Genomic DNA, 18,504 nt, shown 5'->3' with positions numbered 1-18,504 from the left:
AATTCTTTACTAATAAATTTTTAACTTAGTATGTAGTGATTTTAGTTAGATTGGTTCATTTATTTGAATGGGTGGTTCTAAGTTGGTGGAACTATTTGGAAAGGATTAGGAGGTGTGGCCTTGTTGGAGGAGATGTGTCATTGAAGGCAGAATTTGAAGTCTCAAAAGCCTAACCAATCCCACATCCTAGTTAGGTCTCTCTCTCTCTCTCTCTCTCTCTCTCTCTCTCTCTCTCTCTCTCTCTCTCCCCCCCCCCCTCGGCCTTGTGGTTGTTGTCCAAGAGATGAACTCCCCACATGCCAGTGTATTCTGGTCTGCCTGCTGTAATATTTTCTACCATGGTGGATATCAACTGTGACCCTCTGGAATCATGAGTCCCCAGATAAATGCTTCCTTCTTAAGTTGTCTTGGTCACAGTGTTTTGTCTCAGCAATAGAAAAGTAACTAAAACACAATACATAGTGAAAACCTCTGCCATGAACTATAAAATGCACCGAACTTAATATAATTGGTGAATAGAGTTTTAACCTTGAGGAGTAGAATGTCTTATATGTGAAATAGTCAACATTTATTCAACCAAAATGAATGTGTGAAAATGCACGAAAAGTGGCTAACCTCATTCATCCAACTCTTTTCTTCTCTATTGTTAATACCTCTAGGATGAAAACGAGGAAAAGGTTGGATGAGCACATGATGAATTCATGTTCTTTATCACTAGGGGAACGTTTGCAATGTCTCAGCAGCATATTTCAAAACATAGTTGTATCAACCATGTGACCCAGGAATCCATGAGCCAAGAAACTCTTTATGGTATACTAGACAAATACACTGTCATGACCCCCGCCCCCACCCCTGTTCTTGCTGTAATTGGGATGTTCTTCCTCCTCCCCATGTCATCCTGGTTCCTCTGCTCCCAGGGTAATGTAAGAAGCCTCCCTTGACCCTCCTCCTTCTCAGTGCTTCTGCATAATTCAGATCGCTGGATTCTTTTTAATGACTTAGCTGTGTGCTTCCCCTGAAAACCCCATTCACTGCATTCTCCAAAGCAAGACTATCTAAGGAATAAGAAAACAGGATTCCTGTCTTAAATGTTCTGTCCAACTTTTCTATTGCTGTGAAGAGATACCATGTCTCTTCACAAGGCAAGTAGCATTTCATTGGGGGCTTGCTTATCACAGAGGGAACATGGCTACAGGCAGGCAGGCAGGCAGTCATGATACTAGAGTGTTAACTGAGAGCTTACATTTGATCTGCAAACTGGAGGCAAAGTGTGCACATGAAAGAGTGAGTGAGAGAGAGAGAGAGAGAGAGAGAGAGAGAGAGAGAGAGAGAGAGAGGCAGTACTGGACCTGGTATGGGGCTTTGAAACTTTAAAGCCCATCCTCAGCGAGGTACCTCAGCCAACAGGGCAGCACCTCCTACATCTTCACAAACAGTTCCACCGACTAGAGACTAAGCATTCAATCTTATGGGAGACATTTTCCTTCAAACCTATGTGCCCTATTCTAATTAGCATATACATTCTAAACATTTGTTTTTTTTTTTTTACTTAATGTGAATTTTATATTGTTTTATCTATTTATTTATTTAAATTAGGTATTTTCTTTATTTCTATTTCAAATGTTATCTCCTTTGCTTATTACCCCTCCAAAAAACCCCTATCCCATTCCCCCTCCCTCTCCTCACCAACCCCACCTCCCACTTTCCTAACCTGGCATTCCCTTATTCTGGGGCACCAAGCCTCACAGGTCCAATGGCCTCTCCTCTCATTGATGTCTGAAAAGGCCATCCTCTGCTATATATGTCGCTGGAGCCATGAGTCCCTCCATGTGTACTCTTTGGTTGGTTTAGCCTCTAGGATCTCTGGGGGGGGGGGTCTCGTTGTTACACATTATTGTTTCTCCTATGGGGCTGCAAACCTCTTCAGCTCCTTGGGTCCTTTCTCTAGCTCCTCCATTGGAGCTAGTGACTTAGCATTCAATTTTACAAGCCTATGGGAGACATTGTTCTTCAAACCTATGTGCCCTGTTCTAATTAGCATAGATATTCTAAACCTTTGGTATCAGAAATTTCTTCTGAGTGCCAGGATCACCAGTTTTCTGAATCCTTATCTACTTCTTCCTCCCCTTTTCCATTGACCACACCCTGCTCACTGCCACAGCTTTGTTGTCACATAGTCATCACCAACCTGCTGAGAATCCCATTCTAACTTACTCGAAGCTGAAGCTGTTCTCATGCGGCCTGAGTTTATCACCACCAAACAACTCCTTTGTTTTCTACCAATCTCTGTGGCTCTAAGCCTCACTGGTGTCAATAGATGGGACACTGAATGTATTATCCCATAGCTCTGATAGGATATTAATAGCTCTGATCTTATTTTCTATTGGAAATGGCATCTTATGGGGCTTAGTACTTAACTAACTCCTTTAACGACTAACCCTTACCAAAACGTAGCGGAGTTTTAGTTGTAAGTTCAAAGCTATATTTCTAAATAGCAGCTATATAGTTGCAGAATTGCCCAACTTATCCTCAGCCACATGTACATCTCACTCAAAATACTCTTGCTCTTTCTATATTGTTAACTGTCTGCTGACAAATGTGTTACCACGCCTTTCTTTCCCACAGACAACTAACCTGACTATGTAGTAGTCGCTTCTATCCGGAAAGAACATAAACCATAACATGACTTTTAAACAGTATTTTTTATTTATAAAATTGACCTTTTGCTTGAACGGACACTTTTCCTTTTTTTTTTTTTTTTTTTATTTGATGCATACACCCAGGGAACACAATCAGAAAATTCCTATTGATTGTTCTGAAGCAATTTAGTTCTGGTCATGGTTGTACTGGATTTGCAATTATACTTGAGGAGAGGTGTTATTGACTGGGCCTGGTAATTACCACACTGACATCAGATTCAGCCAGAGGTGAAGCTAACCTCTGTTTGCATGTTGGTGTCCCTGTTATAAGTACTTTACACTGATTCTTTAAGTCTGTGGATGAAGAGTATGTACTGCTCCACTGCAGGCACAGCAATGTATTTCTGCATGCACTTAATTCACCTTTGCATATAAGGAACTTTAAATACTTACTGGCTTAGGATAGTTATATATTGAAGAAATTGTTTATCCCAAAAGCAATAAATCAAACATAACAAAACTCATAACCACGGGGGGGGGGGGGGGGGATAGTTTATATTTTCTATAAACCAATGGCTTCTGGAAAAGGCTTATAAATTCTTGAATTATTCTTTCATGAAATATGGCTTATTCAATAGAGAATAAGCCTTCAATATGAATTTGAATTTTTTATATAAAACATTCACATCTTTTCTCATAGCAATGACAGTATGTTTATTCTTTGGAAGCAGAGCTGCTTTTATATACTATAATTGGTAGGTTTTAGTGAATTTCCTGGAACATATATACAAGCAAAGGTTATGTGAAACATGCATTCTGTTTTACTTAATGCCATGTCAGAACAGACGGAAACATATCTCAGTGTAACAACCTACTGACACGTTTACAGATAAGCTTGGTTTAACTATAGCCTAAAACGTATCTTCCCTGGAAGCAGGCATCAACAAGAAAAACATAAACTTAGATATAAGTATCAACAATATACAGGTAATTTGTTCACAGGAATTCTTACTCACATTTAGTTATTTTTGTATGATTCATAATACACCTACTTTAATTTGCTAAATGAAATTAAGATACCCAGAAAACTTTATAACCTTGAGATACTTTAAATTCACCTCTTTATATTTAGAACATGGACGATTCTCTACGTTGTTAGTCTCAAAAGCCACCAAGTTTCATTTGAAAAGGCAAGTATCTAAAGCTTGAAAATAACTTTCATGATTTTAAATTATAGTTGTGTGTGTACGCATTTGGGTATGTACCCAGGAATGCAGGCACCCGACAACAGAGACCCTGGGTCCCCCGGAGCTGGAGTTACAGATGGTTGTAAGCTGCTTGATATGGGGTGCTGAGAATGAAACCTGGGACCACTGGAAAAGTAACAAATGCTCTTAAGCCCTGAGCGGTGTGTCTAGCCCCAACTCCTTCTAATTTGTAAGTTTGACAAGAAAGTATAATGTGTTCCTTATGATCATTTCACTTACCTTGCAAACGTCAGCTTGTTCATGCTATCAATCTCTAGTTTGCATCTACTAGTATATTTTGAAACAGAAGATGGCTTGTTTCAGCACAGATTCAAGCTAGACAATGAAAGACAGTTTTGCTTTTTGCTTTGTCTCACAAACTATAATAATTCTAGGACCCATGTAATCTTTTTTTTTATTGTTATTTTTTTATTCGATATAATTTATTTACATTTCAAATGATTTCCCCTTTTCTAGCCCCCCCCACTCCCCGAAAGTCCCGTAAGCCCCCTTCTCTTCCCCTGTCCTCCCTCCCACCCCTTCCCAGTTCCCCGTTCTGGTTTTGCCAAATACTGTTTCACTGAGTCTTTCCAGAACCAGGGACCACTCCTGCTTTCTTCTTGTATCTCATTTGATGTGTGGATTATGTTTTGGGTATTCCAGTTTTCTAGGTTAATAACCACTTATTAGTGAGTGCATACCATGATTCACCTTTTGAGTCTGGGTTACCTCACTTAGTATGATGTTCTCTAGCTCCATCCATTTGCCTAAGAATTTCATGAATTCATTGTTTCTAATGGCTGAATAGTACTCCATTGTGTAGATATACCACATTTTTTGCATCCACTCTTCTGTTGAGGGATACCTGGGTTCTTTCCAGCATCTGGCAATTATAAATAAGGCTGCTATGAACATAGTAGAGCATGTATCCTTATTACATGGTGGGGAATCCTCTGGGTATATGCCCAGGAGTGGTATAGCAGGATCTTCTGGAAGTGAGGTGCCCAGTTTTCGGAGGAACCACCAGACTGCTTTCCAGAGTGGTTGTACCAATTTGCAACCCCACCAGCAGTGGAGGAGTGTTCCTTTCTCCGCACCCTCTCCAACACCTGCTGTCTCCTGAATTTTTAATCTTAGCCATTCTGACTGGTGTAAGATGAAATCTTAGGGTTGTTTTGATTTGCATTTCCCTAATGACTAATGAAGTTGAGCATTTTTTAAGATGCTTCTCCGCCATCCGAAGTTCTTCAGGTGAGAATTCTTTGTTTACCTCTGTACCCCATTTTTTAATAGGGTTGTTCGGTTTTCTGGAGTCTAACTTCTTGAGTTCTTTATATATATTGGATATTAGCCCTCTATCTGATGTAGGATTGGTGAAGATCTTTTCCCAATTTGTTGGTTGCCGATCTGTCCTCTTGATGGTGTCCTTTGCCTTACAGAAACTCTGTAACCTTATCAAAGCCACACAAAGATCCAACAAAGAAAGAGAACTTCAAACCAATTTCCCTTATGAACATCGATGCAAAAATACTCAATAAAATTCTTGCCAACCGAATCCAAGAACACATCAAAACGATCATCCACCATGATCAAGTAGGCTTTATCCCGGGAATGCAGGGTTGGTTCAATATACAGAAATCCATCAATACAATCCACTACATAAACAAACTCAAAGAACAAAACCACATGGTCATTTCATTGGATGCTGAAAAAGCATTTGACAAAATTCAGCATCCTTTCATGCTTAAAGTCTTGGAGAGAAGAGGAATTCAAGGCCCATACCTAAACATAGTAAAAGCAATATACAGCAAACCGGTAGCCAGCATCAAACTAAATGGAGAGAAACTTGAAGCAATCCCACTGAAATCAGGGACCAGACAAGGCTGCCCCCTTTCTCCTTATCTTTTCAATATTGTACTTGAGGTACTAGCTCGGGCAATTCGACAACATAAGGAGGTCAAAGGGATACAAATTGGAAAGGAGGAAGTCAAACTATCATTATTTGCAGACGACATGATAGTCTACCTAAGTGACCCAAAAAACTCCACTAGAGAGCTCCTACAGCTGATAAACAACTTCAGCAAAGTGGCAGGTTATAAAATCAACTCAAGCAAATCAGTGGCCTTCCTATACTAAAAGGATAAGCAGGCTGAGAAAGAAATTAGGGAAATGACCCCCTTCACAATAGCCACAAACAGTATAAAGTATCTTGTGGTGACTCTTACCAAACATGTGAAAGATCTGTATGACAAGAACTTCAAGACTCTGAAGAAGGAAATGGAAGAAGACCTCAAAAAATGGGAAAACCTCCCATGCTCATGGATCGGTAGAATCAATATAGTTAAAATGGCCATTTTGCCTAAAGCACTATACAGATTCAATGCAATACCCATCAAAATCCCAGCTCAATTCTTCACAGAGTTAGAAAGAGCAATTATCAAATTCATCTGGAACAACAAAAAACCCAGGATAGCTAAAACTATTCTCAGCAACAAAAGAAAATCTGGGGGAATCAGTATCCCTGACCTCAAGCAATACTACAGAGCAATAGTGTTAAAAACTGCATGGTATTGGTACAGTGACAGGCAGGAGGATCAATGGAACAGGATTGAAGATCCAGAAATGAACCCACACACCTATGGCCACTTGATCCTCGACAAAGAGGCTGAAAACATCCAATGGAAAAAAGATAGCCTTTTCAACAAATGGTGCTGGTTCAACTGGAGGTCAGCATGCAGAAGAATGCGAATTGATCCATCCTGTCTCCTTGTACTAAGCTCAAATCCAAATGGATCAAGGACCTCCACATAAAGCCAGACACTCTGAAGCTAATAGAAAAGAAACTGGGGAAGACCCTTGAGGACATCGGTACAGGGAGAAAGTTTCTGAACAGAACACCAATAGCGTATGCTCTAAGAGCAAGAATTGACAAATGGACCCATGTAATCTTAAAGATTCATCTTTCTGAATAGAACTCCTGTTATTGTAGACTTAGTAGAATACACCCACAGTGCATCAGAAGCTCATCTAGTGCCTGTGACATTTCCAATTCAATCCATCTAGCCTCAAAAACCAGTGATATAGGAACAGAATCATGATATAAGGGATAGCCTGAACATCCTGAATCCTTCAAACTTGAAGGTCAGATCATGAAATTTGTACTGGCTGCCTCCTGACAATAGTGTGTTTTAGGAGATTGGCTTTGATGAATTTGAGGGCCAATTAGTCAGAGGCAAAGCTAGTTACTTCACTAGTTGGCTTCACTGTGACCCAATTAATACAGCGAAGAGAGTTACATGGTCATGTGGAAGTAAAAATATGTATCAATCTCTCCGTGGCCATCTTAGCAAGCATACCTTGGTCTCCCATAGTGCTTTATAAGAGTACAAATGTCCCCATACCACTACCCTATAACCATGTAAAACAGCAGAGACATCCTGAAGGGGAAGAGGTAGGACAGCCTATGTTAGTAATGTTGTGCTCTGAATGTGTTGGGAAGGAAGCCTGACTCACTGACAGCAAGAAGACCCAGACCTGAAGACCTTGGAAGAACAAAGTTTTATCTAAATGATTCTGGAAACTTAGGCCAAAACAAAGGCTGGGCTTAGGCGGGGAGGGTGTAGCATTCAGTTTCTCATTTTGCTTTCGTAGATAAGGTGTTGACCATCTGAGGAAAGGCAACCAAGTACATCCTTTAAGCTAAAATCTCTGCATAGATTTACTTCTATCTTCCAAGGACCACACAGGAGTGTTGGCGATGGATTGTGTTATCTTTTAAAGTGGATTCTAAAGCCTGTTATTTGCGGGAATCGTATTCTTTAAAAAGATTTTTAAAAACATATGCATATGAGTGTTTTGCCTGTATTTATATCTTTGTACCACTTGTATACTTGATACCTATGGAGGTCAGAAGAGGGTATTAGATCCGCTGGAACCGAAATTACAGACAGTTGTCAGGAGCAAAACTCTGCAGAAGCAGCAGTGCTGTTCAGCTCTGAGCCTTCTCTGTTGTTCATCATCATCATCATCATCATCATCATTATTATTATTATTACGCATTCTATACTAAACAGTAGCAAGCACAGAGAGATCTACCCAGCAAAGGCAGTGAGATCCAAATATTGATCAGTCACAGTTACTCACGATGTCGCCTTTTGCTCTAGAGTGCTTCAACGCTTCTTTGTCTGCAGATCAAATGCTTCAGTTTAACTTGTTAGCCAGAACTAGAAGCAAAAAACAAAAGTTTGAATGGGATGGGAAAAAAATCATCTAAGTGAACTAAAACAGAAACAATTCTGACGTGAGAACAAGAACGTTTGGGTAGTTTTACAGAGAAAATAAAGTTGTTATGGAATTGTGATCAAAGACCAAATGCATAATCCATTTTCCTCTCAACTGAATCTTGGTGTCTTAACATGTGTGAAGTTCACACCAGAACTGATGTACACTATCATGACAGCATGTTGGATGGGTTTTGTTGTTGTTGTTGTTGTTGTTGTTGCTGCTGCTGTTTCAATGATATTTCAGCAAATACCACTGTCTTGGGATAGCTCTGAGCCTTGTGACATTTCCCTGTTAATTGGAAACATTAAACATAAATGTGAAGTCCAAGAACAAAGAGAAATCTGAATGAGGAGATTGAATCAACAGTGGAAGCCAGGTTCCAGGAAAGGATTGCAGTTCTAGAGTAAAGCAAACCAGGATGTTCTGCCTCCCTCTCTCTTCCTCATGCTTATATTTCAAAAGATGCCATTCTTTATATTTTAAACACACCGTTAATTGACTGTCTGAAGCTATCAGGTATCTTATTGTGATCTTAAGTTTTAGGGCAGGAATAATCTTTACATGTACAAACTCAAAGTAGAATGCGTAATACCATGTAATGTGAGATTGAACCGGACAAACTGTTTCTCTACAGATTAGGTACCTGGAAATTTTTGGAGAACTTTGGGGAGGGACTCCTGAATTTCCCCCTCCAACCTCTCTGATCTCTCCTATTATGTGCACTGTGCGGGCAAGCTGCTCCTTAGCAACAGGGCAGCCATGTTCCTCTGTCATAGACTCAGGAAACCCAGAACACAAATCACCACCATCTCCCCGCTGCCGTGGCTGCCGGCCATATTTAGTTACTGAGATCAGGGAGAGGCGGGCGGAGGAATACTGAACTGAACTATCGCTCATACCATTAAAAACTCAACTAGGCAGAAAGCTGGGCATGGAGGTGCTGACAAAGATAGCAGAGAGCTCTGTGGCTTATCCTTAATTAGGTGTTGGCACTGGCTCTCGTCAAACAAGGGGAAGAGTGTCCTGCCACACCCTGACGCACACAGACAGCCCCAGTCACAGTGGGAGAGAACACAAAATGCATTCAAGCTGGCATCGAAAGGGATTTAGATAAGTACTCGAGGTAACAAAAATCGAAAAGGGAGGATGCTAGCAATGGTGGCTTTAGATGAATTGTAACCGAGTGCACCTTTATTATAGCTTATCAGTCTCCAGACAGCATTTCTTGTATGCTCTCCTGGATTAAAGGTCAAATTAACTCAAATTTATATGTTATTTCCTGCTGTCTTAGTCTTCCTTGTTACTCACACGTGAGCGCAGCATCTCTTAAAAGATCTCAGGCATGAAGCTTCTATGCCTTGGGTGAAGCAGATGCCTCTCCTCCCCGAAAAGATTTCATGTCCTAAAAAGAATTAGCTTGTAAAGATGAGGTTACAAATACCACAGTATTAAAAGGTCACTCCAATGCTGCTGGCAGGACTACATACACGGCTATTTGCCAGTTGTAATCGCTTGCCATTATGATTGTATTTTGCGGCCATTTCACATTCTCAAATAGATAATAGTCTGGTCTATTAGAGCACCGCCTATATGTGTTCTTGACATACACAAAAGCTGTGTGTTTTCGTAATGTGTATAAGCACTTCAGACGGTAAGCTGTGCACATTGCATCGAGCAGATGGTAGCTCTTATCACAGATAAAAGCACATATATATGTTTCTGTAACTACACTCTCAGAGGGAATGGATAAGAGAAGAGTTCCCTCCACATCACAGCTTACATTACCCATCTACTTAGGCAGCAAACAGCATATGTTTTACTGCTTTGGGAAGGCGGTACTAGAGGGGGAAATATGATTAAAACAAACTTAAAGATAACCTGATGAAGGAGTAAAAAAATGGCATGAACTGAAAAGTTTGTTGGGGAGGGTGGGGTGCTTTTCATTTTGCACTCTTCTCCAAGACTGTCTGAGAAAAATATAAGATTTCTTGTAAATCGGCTTCTGTATCTTTTTTAAAAAAAAAAGTTTTTAAAATATGTAAGTGAATCCCAAATTTTGTATGTCTCATGCAACAGTTTGGATATTTGTATACGAAAATTTCTTGAAATGTTTATTGGAATGATTAGACTTATCCATATACATCTCTTTATATATGTACACATATATATGTATGTTATATAGTTCCATACTGTTATGCACACATATGTCACTAAATCTTTTGACTGTAAACAGTTTTCATCTGGTGCTATTAAAGTCTTTAACCAATGCTTCCAATAGTCTGAATAAAAGGAAACCCTAGGCATATCTTGTAACAGCATGGTCCTCAGCTTCTCTTCTGTGAATATAGAGCCATCATGGATGAGGGCCATCTCTCAGAAACATATACTCACGATGAGAGCCTATAGGGAGAACTTGGAACCTGACTCTCCTTACACTGCATTTTAGATTCTGGTGTGGCTCTATCTGGCTAATTGTTTTCCATTAGCTATACCAAAGTAGCTTTTTATTCCATTTATGAATTTAGATTATTACTTTGGACTGAGATGTGTTGATGCTCCTAAATGGAGAGACAACTTTAAGTACCCCACACATCCACATTTGTATTCTGGTGATTCAGTATTCAACTGGAAGGTTAAATGGAGTTCAGATAATTTTTTCTTTTTCTTTTTTCTTTTTTTCTTTTTTGGCTTTGGCTTTGGCTTTTGTCTCGTGTCTTTTGGCAAAATAGAATAAAGATGTCTCTATTTTACACCTCAAAGATTCAATTACTTTTCAAATGGTGGATAAATATCTACAGATGAATGATTTAACAAATGTATTTTGATTCTACACAAACTTTTGTGACTTTTCCTTTCTCTTTTCAAGAACAGAGAATAGATGCAAGCCTGTATTTTAAGCAGGGCTCCTGTGCCCCCAGCTCAGGCACTGCTGGCAGGCAGCCAACCAATCTCTGCAGCCCAAAGAAACTCTGATTCCATCTGCTGCGGCAGCACAATATATTGCACTTCAGGTCAAAAGCAGGGAGCCAGCAGTGTTAACATTACACTAATCTGTGCAGACATTTTCACTGGGCTAGATAGGCTAATGTTACATGGGCTTTCAAAGCTTCAAGGGTAAGGAGCAACGGTAATTGTCTCAGGAAGATAGAGGAGGCAGTGGATTCTAGCAGAGGTTATTCCAAGATAGCCAAGATGGATGAAACTGAAGAATAAGAAAAGAAATATCCTTTAAAAGAGTCATGTAATTTGCTAGCTTGTTAAGCATGTATTTCAAACACACCACTGGACCACATATTTAGCAATTACAAGCTTTATTTTTTCCTGCTTTTCTTTCCTTTTTTCTTTCTTCATTTCCTTCTTTCTTCCTTTCTTCCTTTCTTCCTTTCTTCCTTCCTTCCTTCCTTCCTTTCTTTCTTTCTTTTTTTCTTTCTTTCTTTCTTTCTTTCTTTCTTTCTTTCTTTCTTTCTTTCTTTCTTTCTTTCTTTCTTTCTTTCTTTCTTTCTTTCTTTCTCTCCCCCCATCTCTTTCTGTACTCCAGTCTTAAACACATACACTTGCATAGACGTTTACACATAGAGACAGAGACAAGGAAAGAAACAAAGAGAACACTTCAAAGATTACTATACAATAAATAAAACTATTATCAGCATTAATAATAACTTAGATGGAAATAAAGAGATTGCTTGCTATAAGATCAATGTTTGAAAAGCAGAATTCCTGACCCCTTGGAAGACTGTGTTGAACAGAAATGAGCATGTGGTCTGAACCTTGTGATCCTTCTCCACCCCTATTGACTGCTTTGCCATCCATAGACAGCTCACAGAGTTTTTGAGAAGCACTGTTATATCATCAGTTGGGTTTCAGGCATAACCAACCAAGGAGTTTATTGTAGATCTTCTAAGAAAAATACACCAAAGGAAACTACTCTGGAAGCAGATGAATGTCCACAATGGAAACTTCAGTCAATGAAATTGTCTCTTTCATTTTCAGAGTTTCATTTGGGAGTGGGAGAAAAGGGTAATTTAACATTCATGCCTTTAGGCACATCAGAAACCATTAACAACTACATTTCAGGACATTGTAATGTATAAAAATTCAATTTAGCCTGTTTGACTTTCTTTTTTGCAGGAGAGAGAAAAATGTTTGTCTGGGAGTTTGTACTCCTTAAGAAGCCGGTACAATTATGAAGTATGCATCTGTGGGTTTCCTGTAATTTGAAGGTACACATAGCTGAAATTTTTTTTTTTTTAAAAAAAGCTACGGTGGATTTCCGTTAGACAGACATATAGACTGTCTTTATAATTTAAGAAGCAGTGAAATCTGCCTAATTTCAGTTTTTCTTGTTTTATAAAGTAAGTCAGAACCGAGGTTTGTACATTGTAAAGTTTTTACTTCTTTTTCCTTTTTAAACTCAACTGTAAAAGCTGTTTAGAAATCTGTATAACCATTAAAATATTCAATCTCAGAAAATAAGAAAAAAAATTGGCAAGCTTTTTTATTGTTCTGGCTTAACACGGCCTCTCTATATTCCTTGTCATAAAAACTAGGTCATAAAAGGTACTAAAATCGCATAGACTAGAAGACTTCTCGTGTTCCCATCGTTTTCTATAGCCTTCAAACTAAATGAAAATTCACAGAGTAGAGACTAATGAATATGCATGAGTCTTCATGCACTGACATACATATGATTTCTCATCTACAAAGAACGTTTGGAAGACTTGTTATCTGACCAGAAAAAGCCTGTAGTAAGTTGAGATAAAGGAGACTGACTCCAATCCCTTCAGCCTCTGCAATTGCTTTATATTCTAATCACTGTGCTAAGCATCTGTCCCCGGCAGGCAGCCTGTTCAATCTAGCAGATAACGAATGCAGTGGATGGATGGATGGTAGCTGGGCTGGCCTTTCCCCACATGCACGTGAGGAGCCACTGTTCCATTTCTCTGATTACATGGGCAGCGGGAAAGCACTCTCAGAGCTGTAATTGCCTCCGTTATGAAACATCTTCACCTGTTAGCCAAAGCTAAGTTGAATCACAGCAGAAATTATTAACAGTGGCTGTTTTCAAGCCAGCTTAATTTGAGCTGATACTGCTGTTCACTTAACACAGATGAATAGGTGTGCAGGATGAGAGTCTAAGTGGAGATGACACACCAATGAATATTTGCTCACAGTCCCGCTGTGGGGAGCTGGCTTGTACAACAACAGACAATTGTCAAAAGCTAAAGGCTGGGGGATATTGGAGCTTTGGACAGGACCTACTCTGTAAGAATTTTCTCTGTGCTCATGAGTTCTTCCTGCCTAATGGCAGCTTTGGGCAGCTGAATCATTTTTTTCAATTAGTTTCCACAAGGCAAAAACAAAATAATCTGTGTGTGTATGTGTGTGTGTGTGTGTGCCCATGTGTGTGTCCATGTGTGTGTGCCCATGTGTGTGTGCATGTTCACAATGATTTGCTTCCAATATGGCCAGCAAGCCCCCCCCCCTTTTTTTTTCAGAGAGTCGAACAAGCATTAAAATTTAATGGTCTGCTTTCATTTTCTCTGCAGTATGCTTCAAGATGATTATAAATTACAGCATTCTGCTTACTTTTGATGGAATAAGTCATGTATCAGCATTTGATTTAGAAGCTATGTGTGCTTGACATATGAAGCACATCTTGCAGATGTGATTTATCACACAGCTCCTTTGTGTTTGTTTCAGAAGAAAATGACAGCACAGGAGGTTTGGCTTGGTGACAGTGACAGCCGTCCCAGGGGTGGGGCTGTGGATGTAGCTTTAGAGTATTGACTTCCCGGTGCCACAATCATCTGGACATACTGCCATTTTATTAATACTATTAATATTAAATACTCCTGAAATCCTTGTGTTTGTCCTTCATGTTCATTGTTGTCTCCACATGTCTGTACCATTTAGGTTTTGAGGTTCATGGGGAAAAGGTGAGCAAGGCATTAACTTGAGAGAAGAAACATTTCACACAGATGGATGTAGGTATCACAGGGAAGACCTTCTCCCCTATCCAGCTCAGGAAGTAACTATCTGATGCAATGCAGTTGGCCCAAGAGTGAGGTTGAGAGAAGATAGGAAACTTGTGGTTCGAGACCAGAGAGATGACATATCCTAAGTTTCTTTCTGAGTCTTTGATGCATTGTTTGCTTCTGAGTTTATATTCATCGAGGAACAGCAGCATGGCCAATCCTTTCATCTCACCATCTCTTTACCAATTAGCTCTGATGGCACTGACTGAACCATTTGCATAAGAAATATACTGGTTATCAAATAGTGTGGCCAAGCAATCTGTTGGGCTGTGTTCGATTTACCAAGTCTGACCAATAACTCAAAGAGAAGTGTGGCGATCCCACATATTAATTCAAACTCATACTTCCCAGTGCAGGTTTAATTTGAACATGCATTCCCCTTCCTTGCCCATTACTCCATTACCATAAAGCCAAATGTAAACCATCATTACTCTATTACTGTAAAGCCGAATGTAAACCACCCTTTCCTGTGCAACTTTACCCGTGTCTTCAGCAATTTACCAGTTGCTTTGGGATCTCCTCTGGATTGACAACTTCTTTGGAAATTTGTGACATAGTTCTCATACTGTTTCTTTTTCCCCATAGATTATCCTTTAAAGTCAAACACTCTAGTGTTATAGCCCAACACACATTTTTGGGGTGGAATAATGCTAAATGAATAAATGTACAAATGAGAATTCATTTATTGTTACAAGAAGTGAGACAGTACAAAAGACTGGAAGACTTTCCTTATGTTTTGACTTATTATATGGGGAATAGACATCACAGCTTTTAGTTGGGTTCATATTTTCCTGGAAAAAAACAAAGACTATTTCTCAGTCAACTTGTGGGTAGGCCTGGTCAGTTTTGATCATGCATTGATCAACGCAATGTAGTAAAACATTACTAGACTCAATGTCATTTTAAGATGGTATGGTAATTCTGGAAGTGTTCTTATCTTGGCTAGATAAGATAGGGTTGCAGGGAGGTTGCATTGGCTAATGACAGCCATCATTTTGTATGCCAACTTGTTCCTGAATACAAAAACCTTGACTAACAGAGACGCGAGATAAAAACAATCATACAACAACTGCCTACACTGGATAATTCCCTTTGCTTCCTTGAATTCTTGAATGTGAGAAGAAAAAAATTCCAAAGGTAAACCAAAGTCCTTAGCCTAGTTTAGCAGCAGGATGGATTGAAGCTTAGTTGCTGCAAAATGAAAATAATGTATCCATTGTTCAAAAGCTGCCATGCATTCTAAGCTAGCCACAGCAGAGAGTTAAAGCAAGCATCAATGGTCCCTAGTTGATGGAGCTGATCTTGCTTACATGTCTTGATAGACAAGTCCAGGCAGACCTTGTTTGGAGCTCAGCCCCTTGTTACCAAACGTGGGCCATAGTGGCCTTCTGCATGTCCTGGACATATGCTCTGGCGTCTTCCACCAGGAAACCTGTCACAAGTGGCTGCAGTGCTCCTACTTCCTGAGCTGGCTTCTCTGTATTTCTGAAGCCACAAAAGTCCTCCTAGCTTTCAAAAGTCCTCCTCATTCTCCTCTAGTTCCCTCTGTAGCACATTTACTTGGGCCACATTTATTGTTTCTCTTTTCATTTGTAACATTTCCCTCATCTGACTGGGATATACGTTTCTAGGGAACAGGAGCGCTCTTTCTGCTGCCCACTCATCTGTGCACTACAAAGAACTTCCTCTGTTTGAAGACTTACAAGCACTCACTGAGAGTTGGTATACAGCACAAGAAGACAAGTCCAAGTGTGTAGACACTTGATCAGGAACCACAGGAGCACACTTGACCTGGACCCACTAGAACACACTGATGAGATTTCTATACTCCTTAAAAGTATTTTTTTTTTACTTTTTAAAAAATTATAGTGTATTTACTTTTTGTGTTTAGCTATATGGCCATCATCATGCAAAGATAAAGCTTTTATGTGTGAGCCAATGTGAGAAAAAAAATTCCTCCTTGTCAGACATGTTTATATTATCATTTACACACACACACACATGCACACACACACTACAAAGAGCTGATTCTTCTTGCTACCCAACAGTTTATTTCTACTAACATGATTATGTTTGATGTTTGGTATTTCTTCTTAATTAGCATAATTTGATGTTTATGTAACTCCATGACTCATCACAGCAAGTTATAGAAAGATCTATGCACCCTTTAACGGACATCATCAGAGAGGTTTCCTCAAAGATTCCTTAGTTCGTTGTCAAGTTTCAGCTAATCTGAATCTACTCTCTGTATTAATGATCCAGTTTTACAGCAAGTCCAATATCTCTATAAATTCTGGCCTTTCTTTTCCTGTCTAAGATATTACAAAAGAAAGGTGGCACTCCAAAAAATGGTGACAATAAGCAGTAAATTCAATGTTGTCTTCTCACCACAGTGCCTTTTTATTATTTGAGGAGCTGCTATTTAATAAGCCTGGACTAGTTCTTTAAAACGAGCAAATTCCATGAATACATAAATTTGATTATTTAGAATATTTGGTAACAAGAAGTAAATAGAAGTTTCCAGCTTCCCCTTAAAGTGATATGCATGCCAAAAGTTTTCGTAGGTGGAGACACATAAAGATTCTGAGAACATAAGAATCAGAGGACGTGCAATTGTAGTCTTATGTGGGTACTGTCAGATATGGTAGGCTCTAGTTATCCATCCCAACTGAACATGTATGGGGAGTGCGTCCACACTAAAGTAGTCTGTCAAATATACCCCAGATTCAACAGTGATGTGGAAAAAATGTGGATCACCTCATTAATAACTTCTCCTTATGAATCAGTTTGCATTGGAACATCTTCTACATTTAACTTTGCAAGAGACATTTTTTGCAACAGACAAAGCCAAGAAGCCCTAGCATTAACAAGAATTTGTGGAAAGGTTTTATATTCCTTTAACTGGAAAGCATAATTCATATGTGCTAAGAGGCCGCTTTAATCTGTAGTTTCTCTCTACAGGCTTTTCTCTTTGGGAATGATGACTAGAGAATGAACCTACTTAGACCTGAAGAGGAACACATGTACTTTTCTCTGTCTCTGTGTATATAAACATCCTCCATTCCTGATGGGGCTGGATGCTGGGTATAATGGACCATTTCTTCTTAAAAGGCACTAGCCAAAGGCAACACATGAGTGAGAAGGTCTCAGGTCTACCGTGTAGAGCTAAAATTAGGCACAGGGCAAGGATTGGATAAAGGTTCCTGACCCAGACTGAAAGAAGAGGCAACCTGTTAGAATAAGAAGTAAAAGAGTACCCTTCAAAACCAGGACTTCATTCTTTCCAACGCAGTACAAAGCATTCTGTTTTATTGCTATCCCATTCCATGCACGTAGGACCTTAGAGCAACAGTTGACCTTTTGTTCAAGAGCCTAAATCACTTGATTTCATTGAAATGTGTGAGCTGGGCTGTCCTTCAAAAGCTCTGTCCTGAAGTTGTTCACATGTTTGACAACAAAAGTTTCTTGTGCGATATATCTAGATAGCAATGTTACAAATCACAGATTCCAAAATTGTGTGTGTGTGTGTGTGTGTGTGATATGCATTCTCCATGTACAGTGTAGGAGAAAATATTTTGGATAGACTGGTACAGTGTATTTTAACTTCTCTCCTCAGCTGTTCTAGTTAGTAACGCCTCACAAAACCTCCCTACTCCTATTTTACTGAAAAGATGAAAAGAATAATGTCAGGGTCCTCTGGAGCATAACAGAGATATGGAATAAATATTCCTTTCTCTCTTTTTCTACACACACACACACAAACACACACACACACATTTTGGTTTAATTAGAAAGTCACACAGGTTTGCAGATTTTGTTCCAGCTAATCTATCAATGGTTGTCTATGATCAGAAGGTCCAAGAATCCACTAGTTGTTGTTCAGTCTATGAGGGTGAATGTTTCACTGGTCTTCAGTGTATGCTAGAATCCCAAAGAAGTAGTCTCTATGCCATTGAAAGAATAGACTAGATGGTTTGGGCAAGAGCAGGAATAGAGACAGAGCTTCCTTTTTCCACGCCCTTTGTATACACTACCAGCAGAGTATGGCATGGTCCAGATAAAGGTAGATCTTCTCATTTCAGAATAGTTGGATTAAAGTTCTGTCTTCCAAACTCAAAGATATGGATTATAAATGAGTCTTCCCACTTTTAATGATTTAATCAAGAAAACAAATCTATTAGAGGCATGAGTGGTTATTTGGGTTTTGGTTAATTCCAGATCTAGTGGAGGTGACAACCAAGAATTGCCATTATAGCATCTCATAAGAAAATCAATTCCCCTTCTTATTTCCAAGGAGGA

This window comes from Apodemus sylvaticus, chromosome 13 (genome assembly GCF_947179515.1).
Source record: "Apodemus sylvaticus chromosome 13, mApoSyl1.1, whole genome shotgun sequence".
NCBI lineage: Eukaryota > Metazoa > Chordata > Mammalia > Rodentia > Muridae > Apodemus > Apodemus sylvaticus.
Note: the sequence above shows the minus strand (reverse complement) of the source record.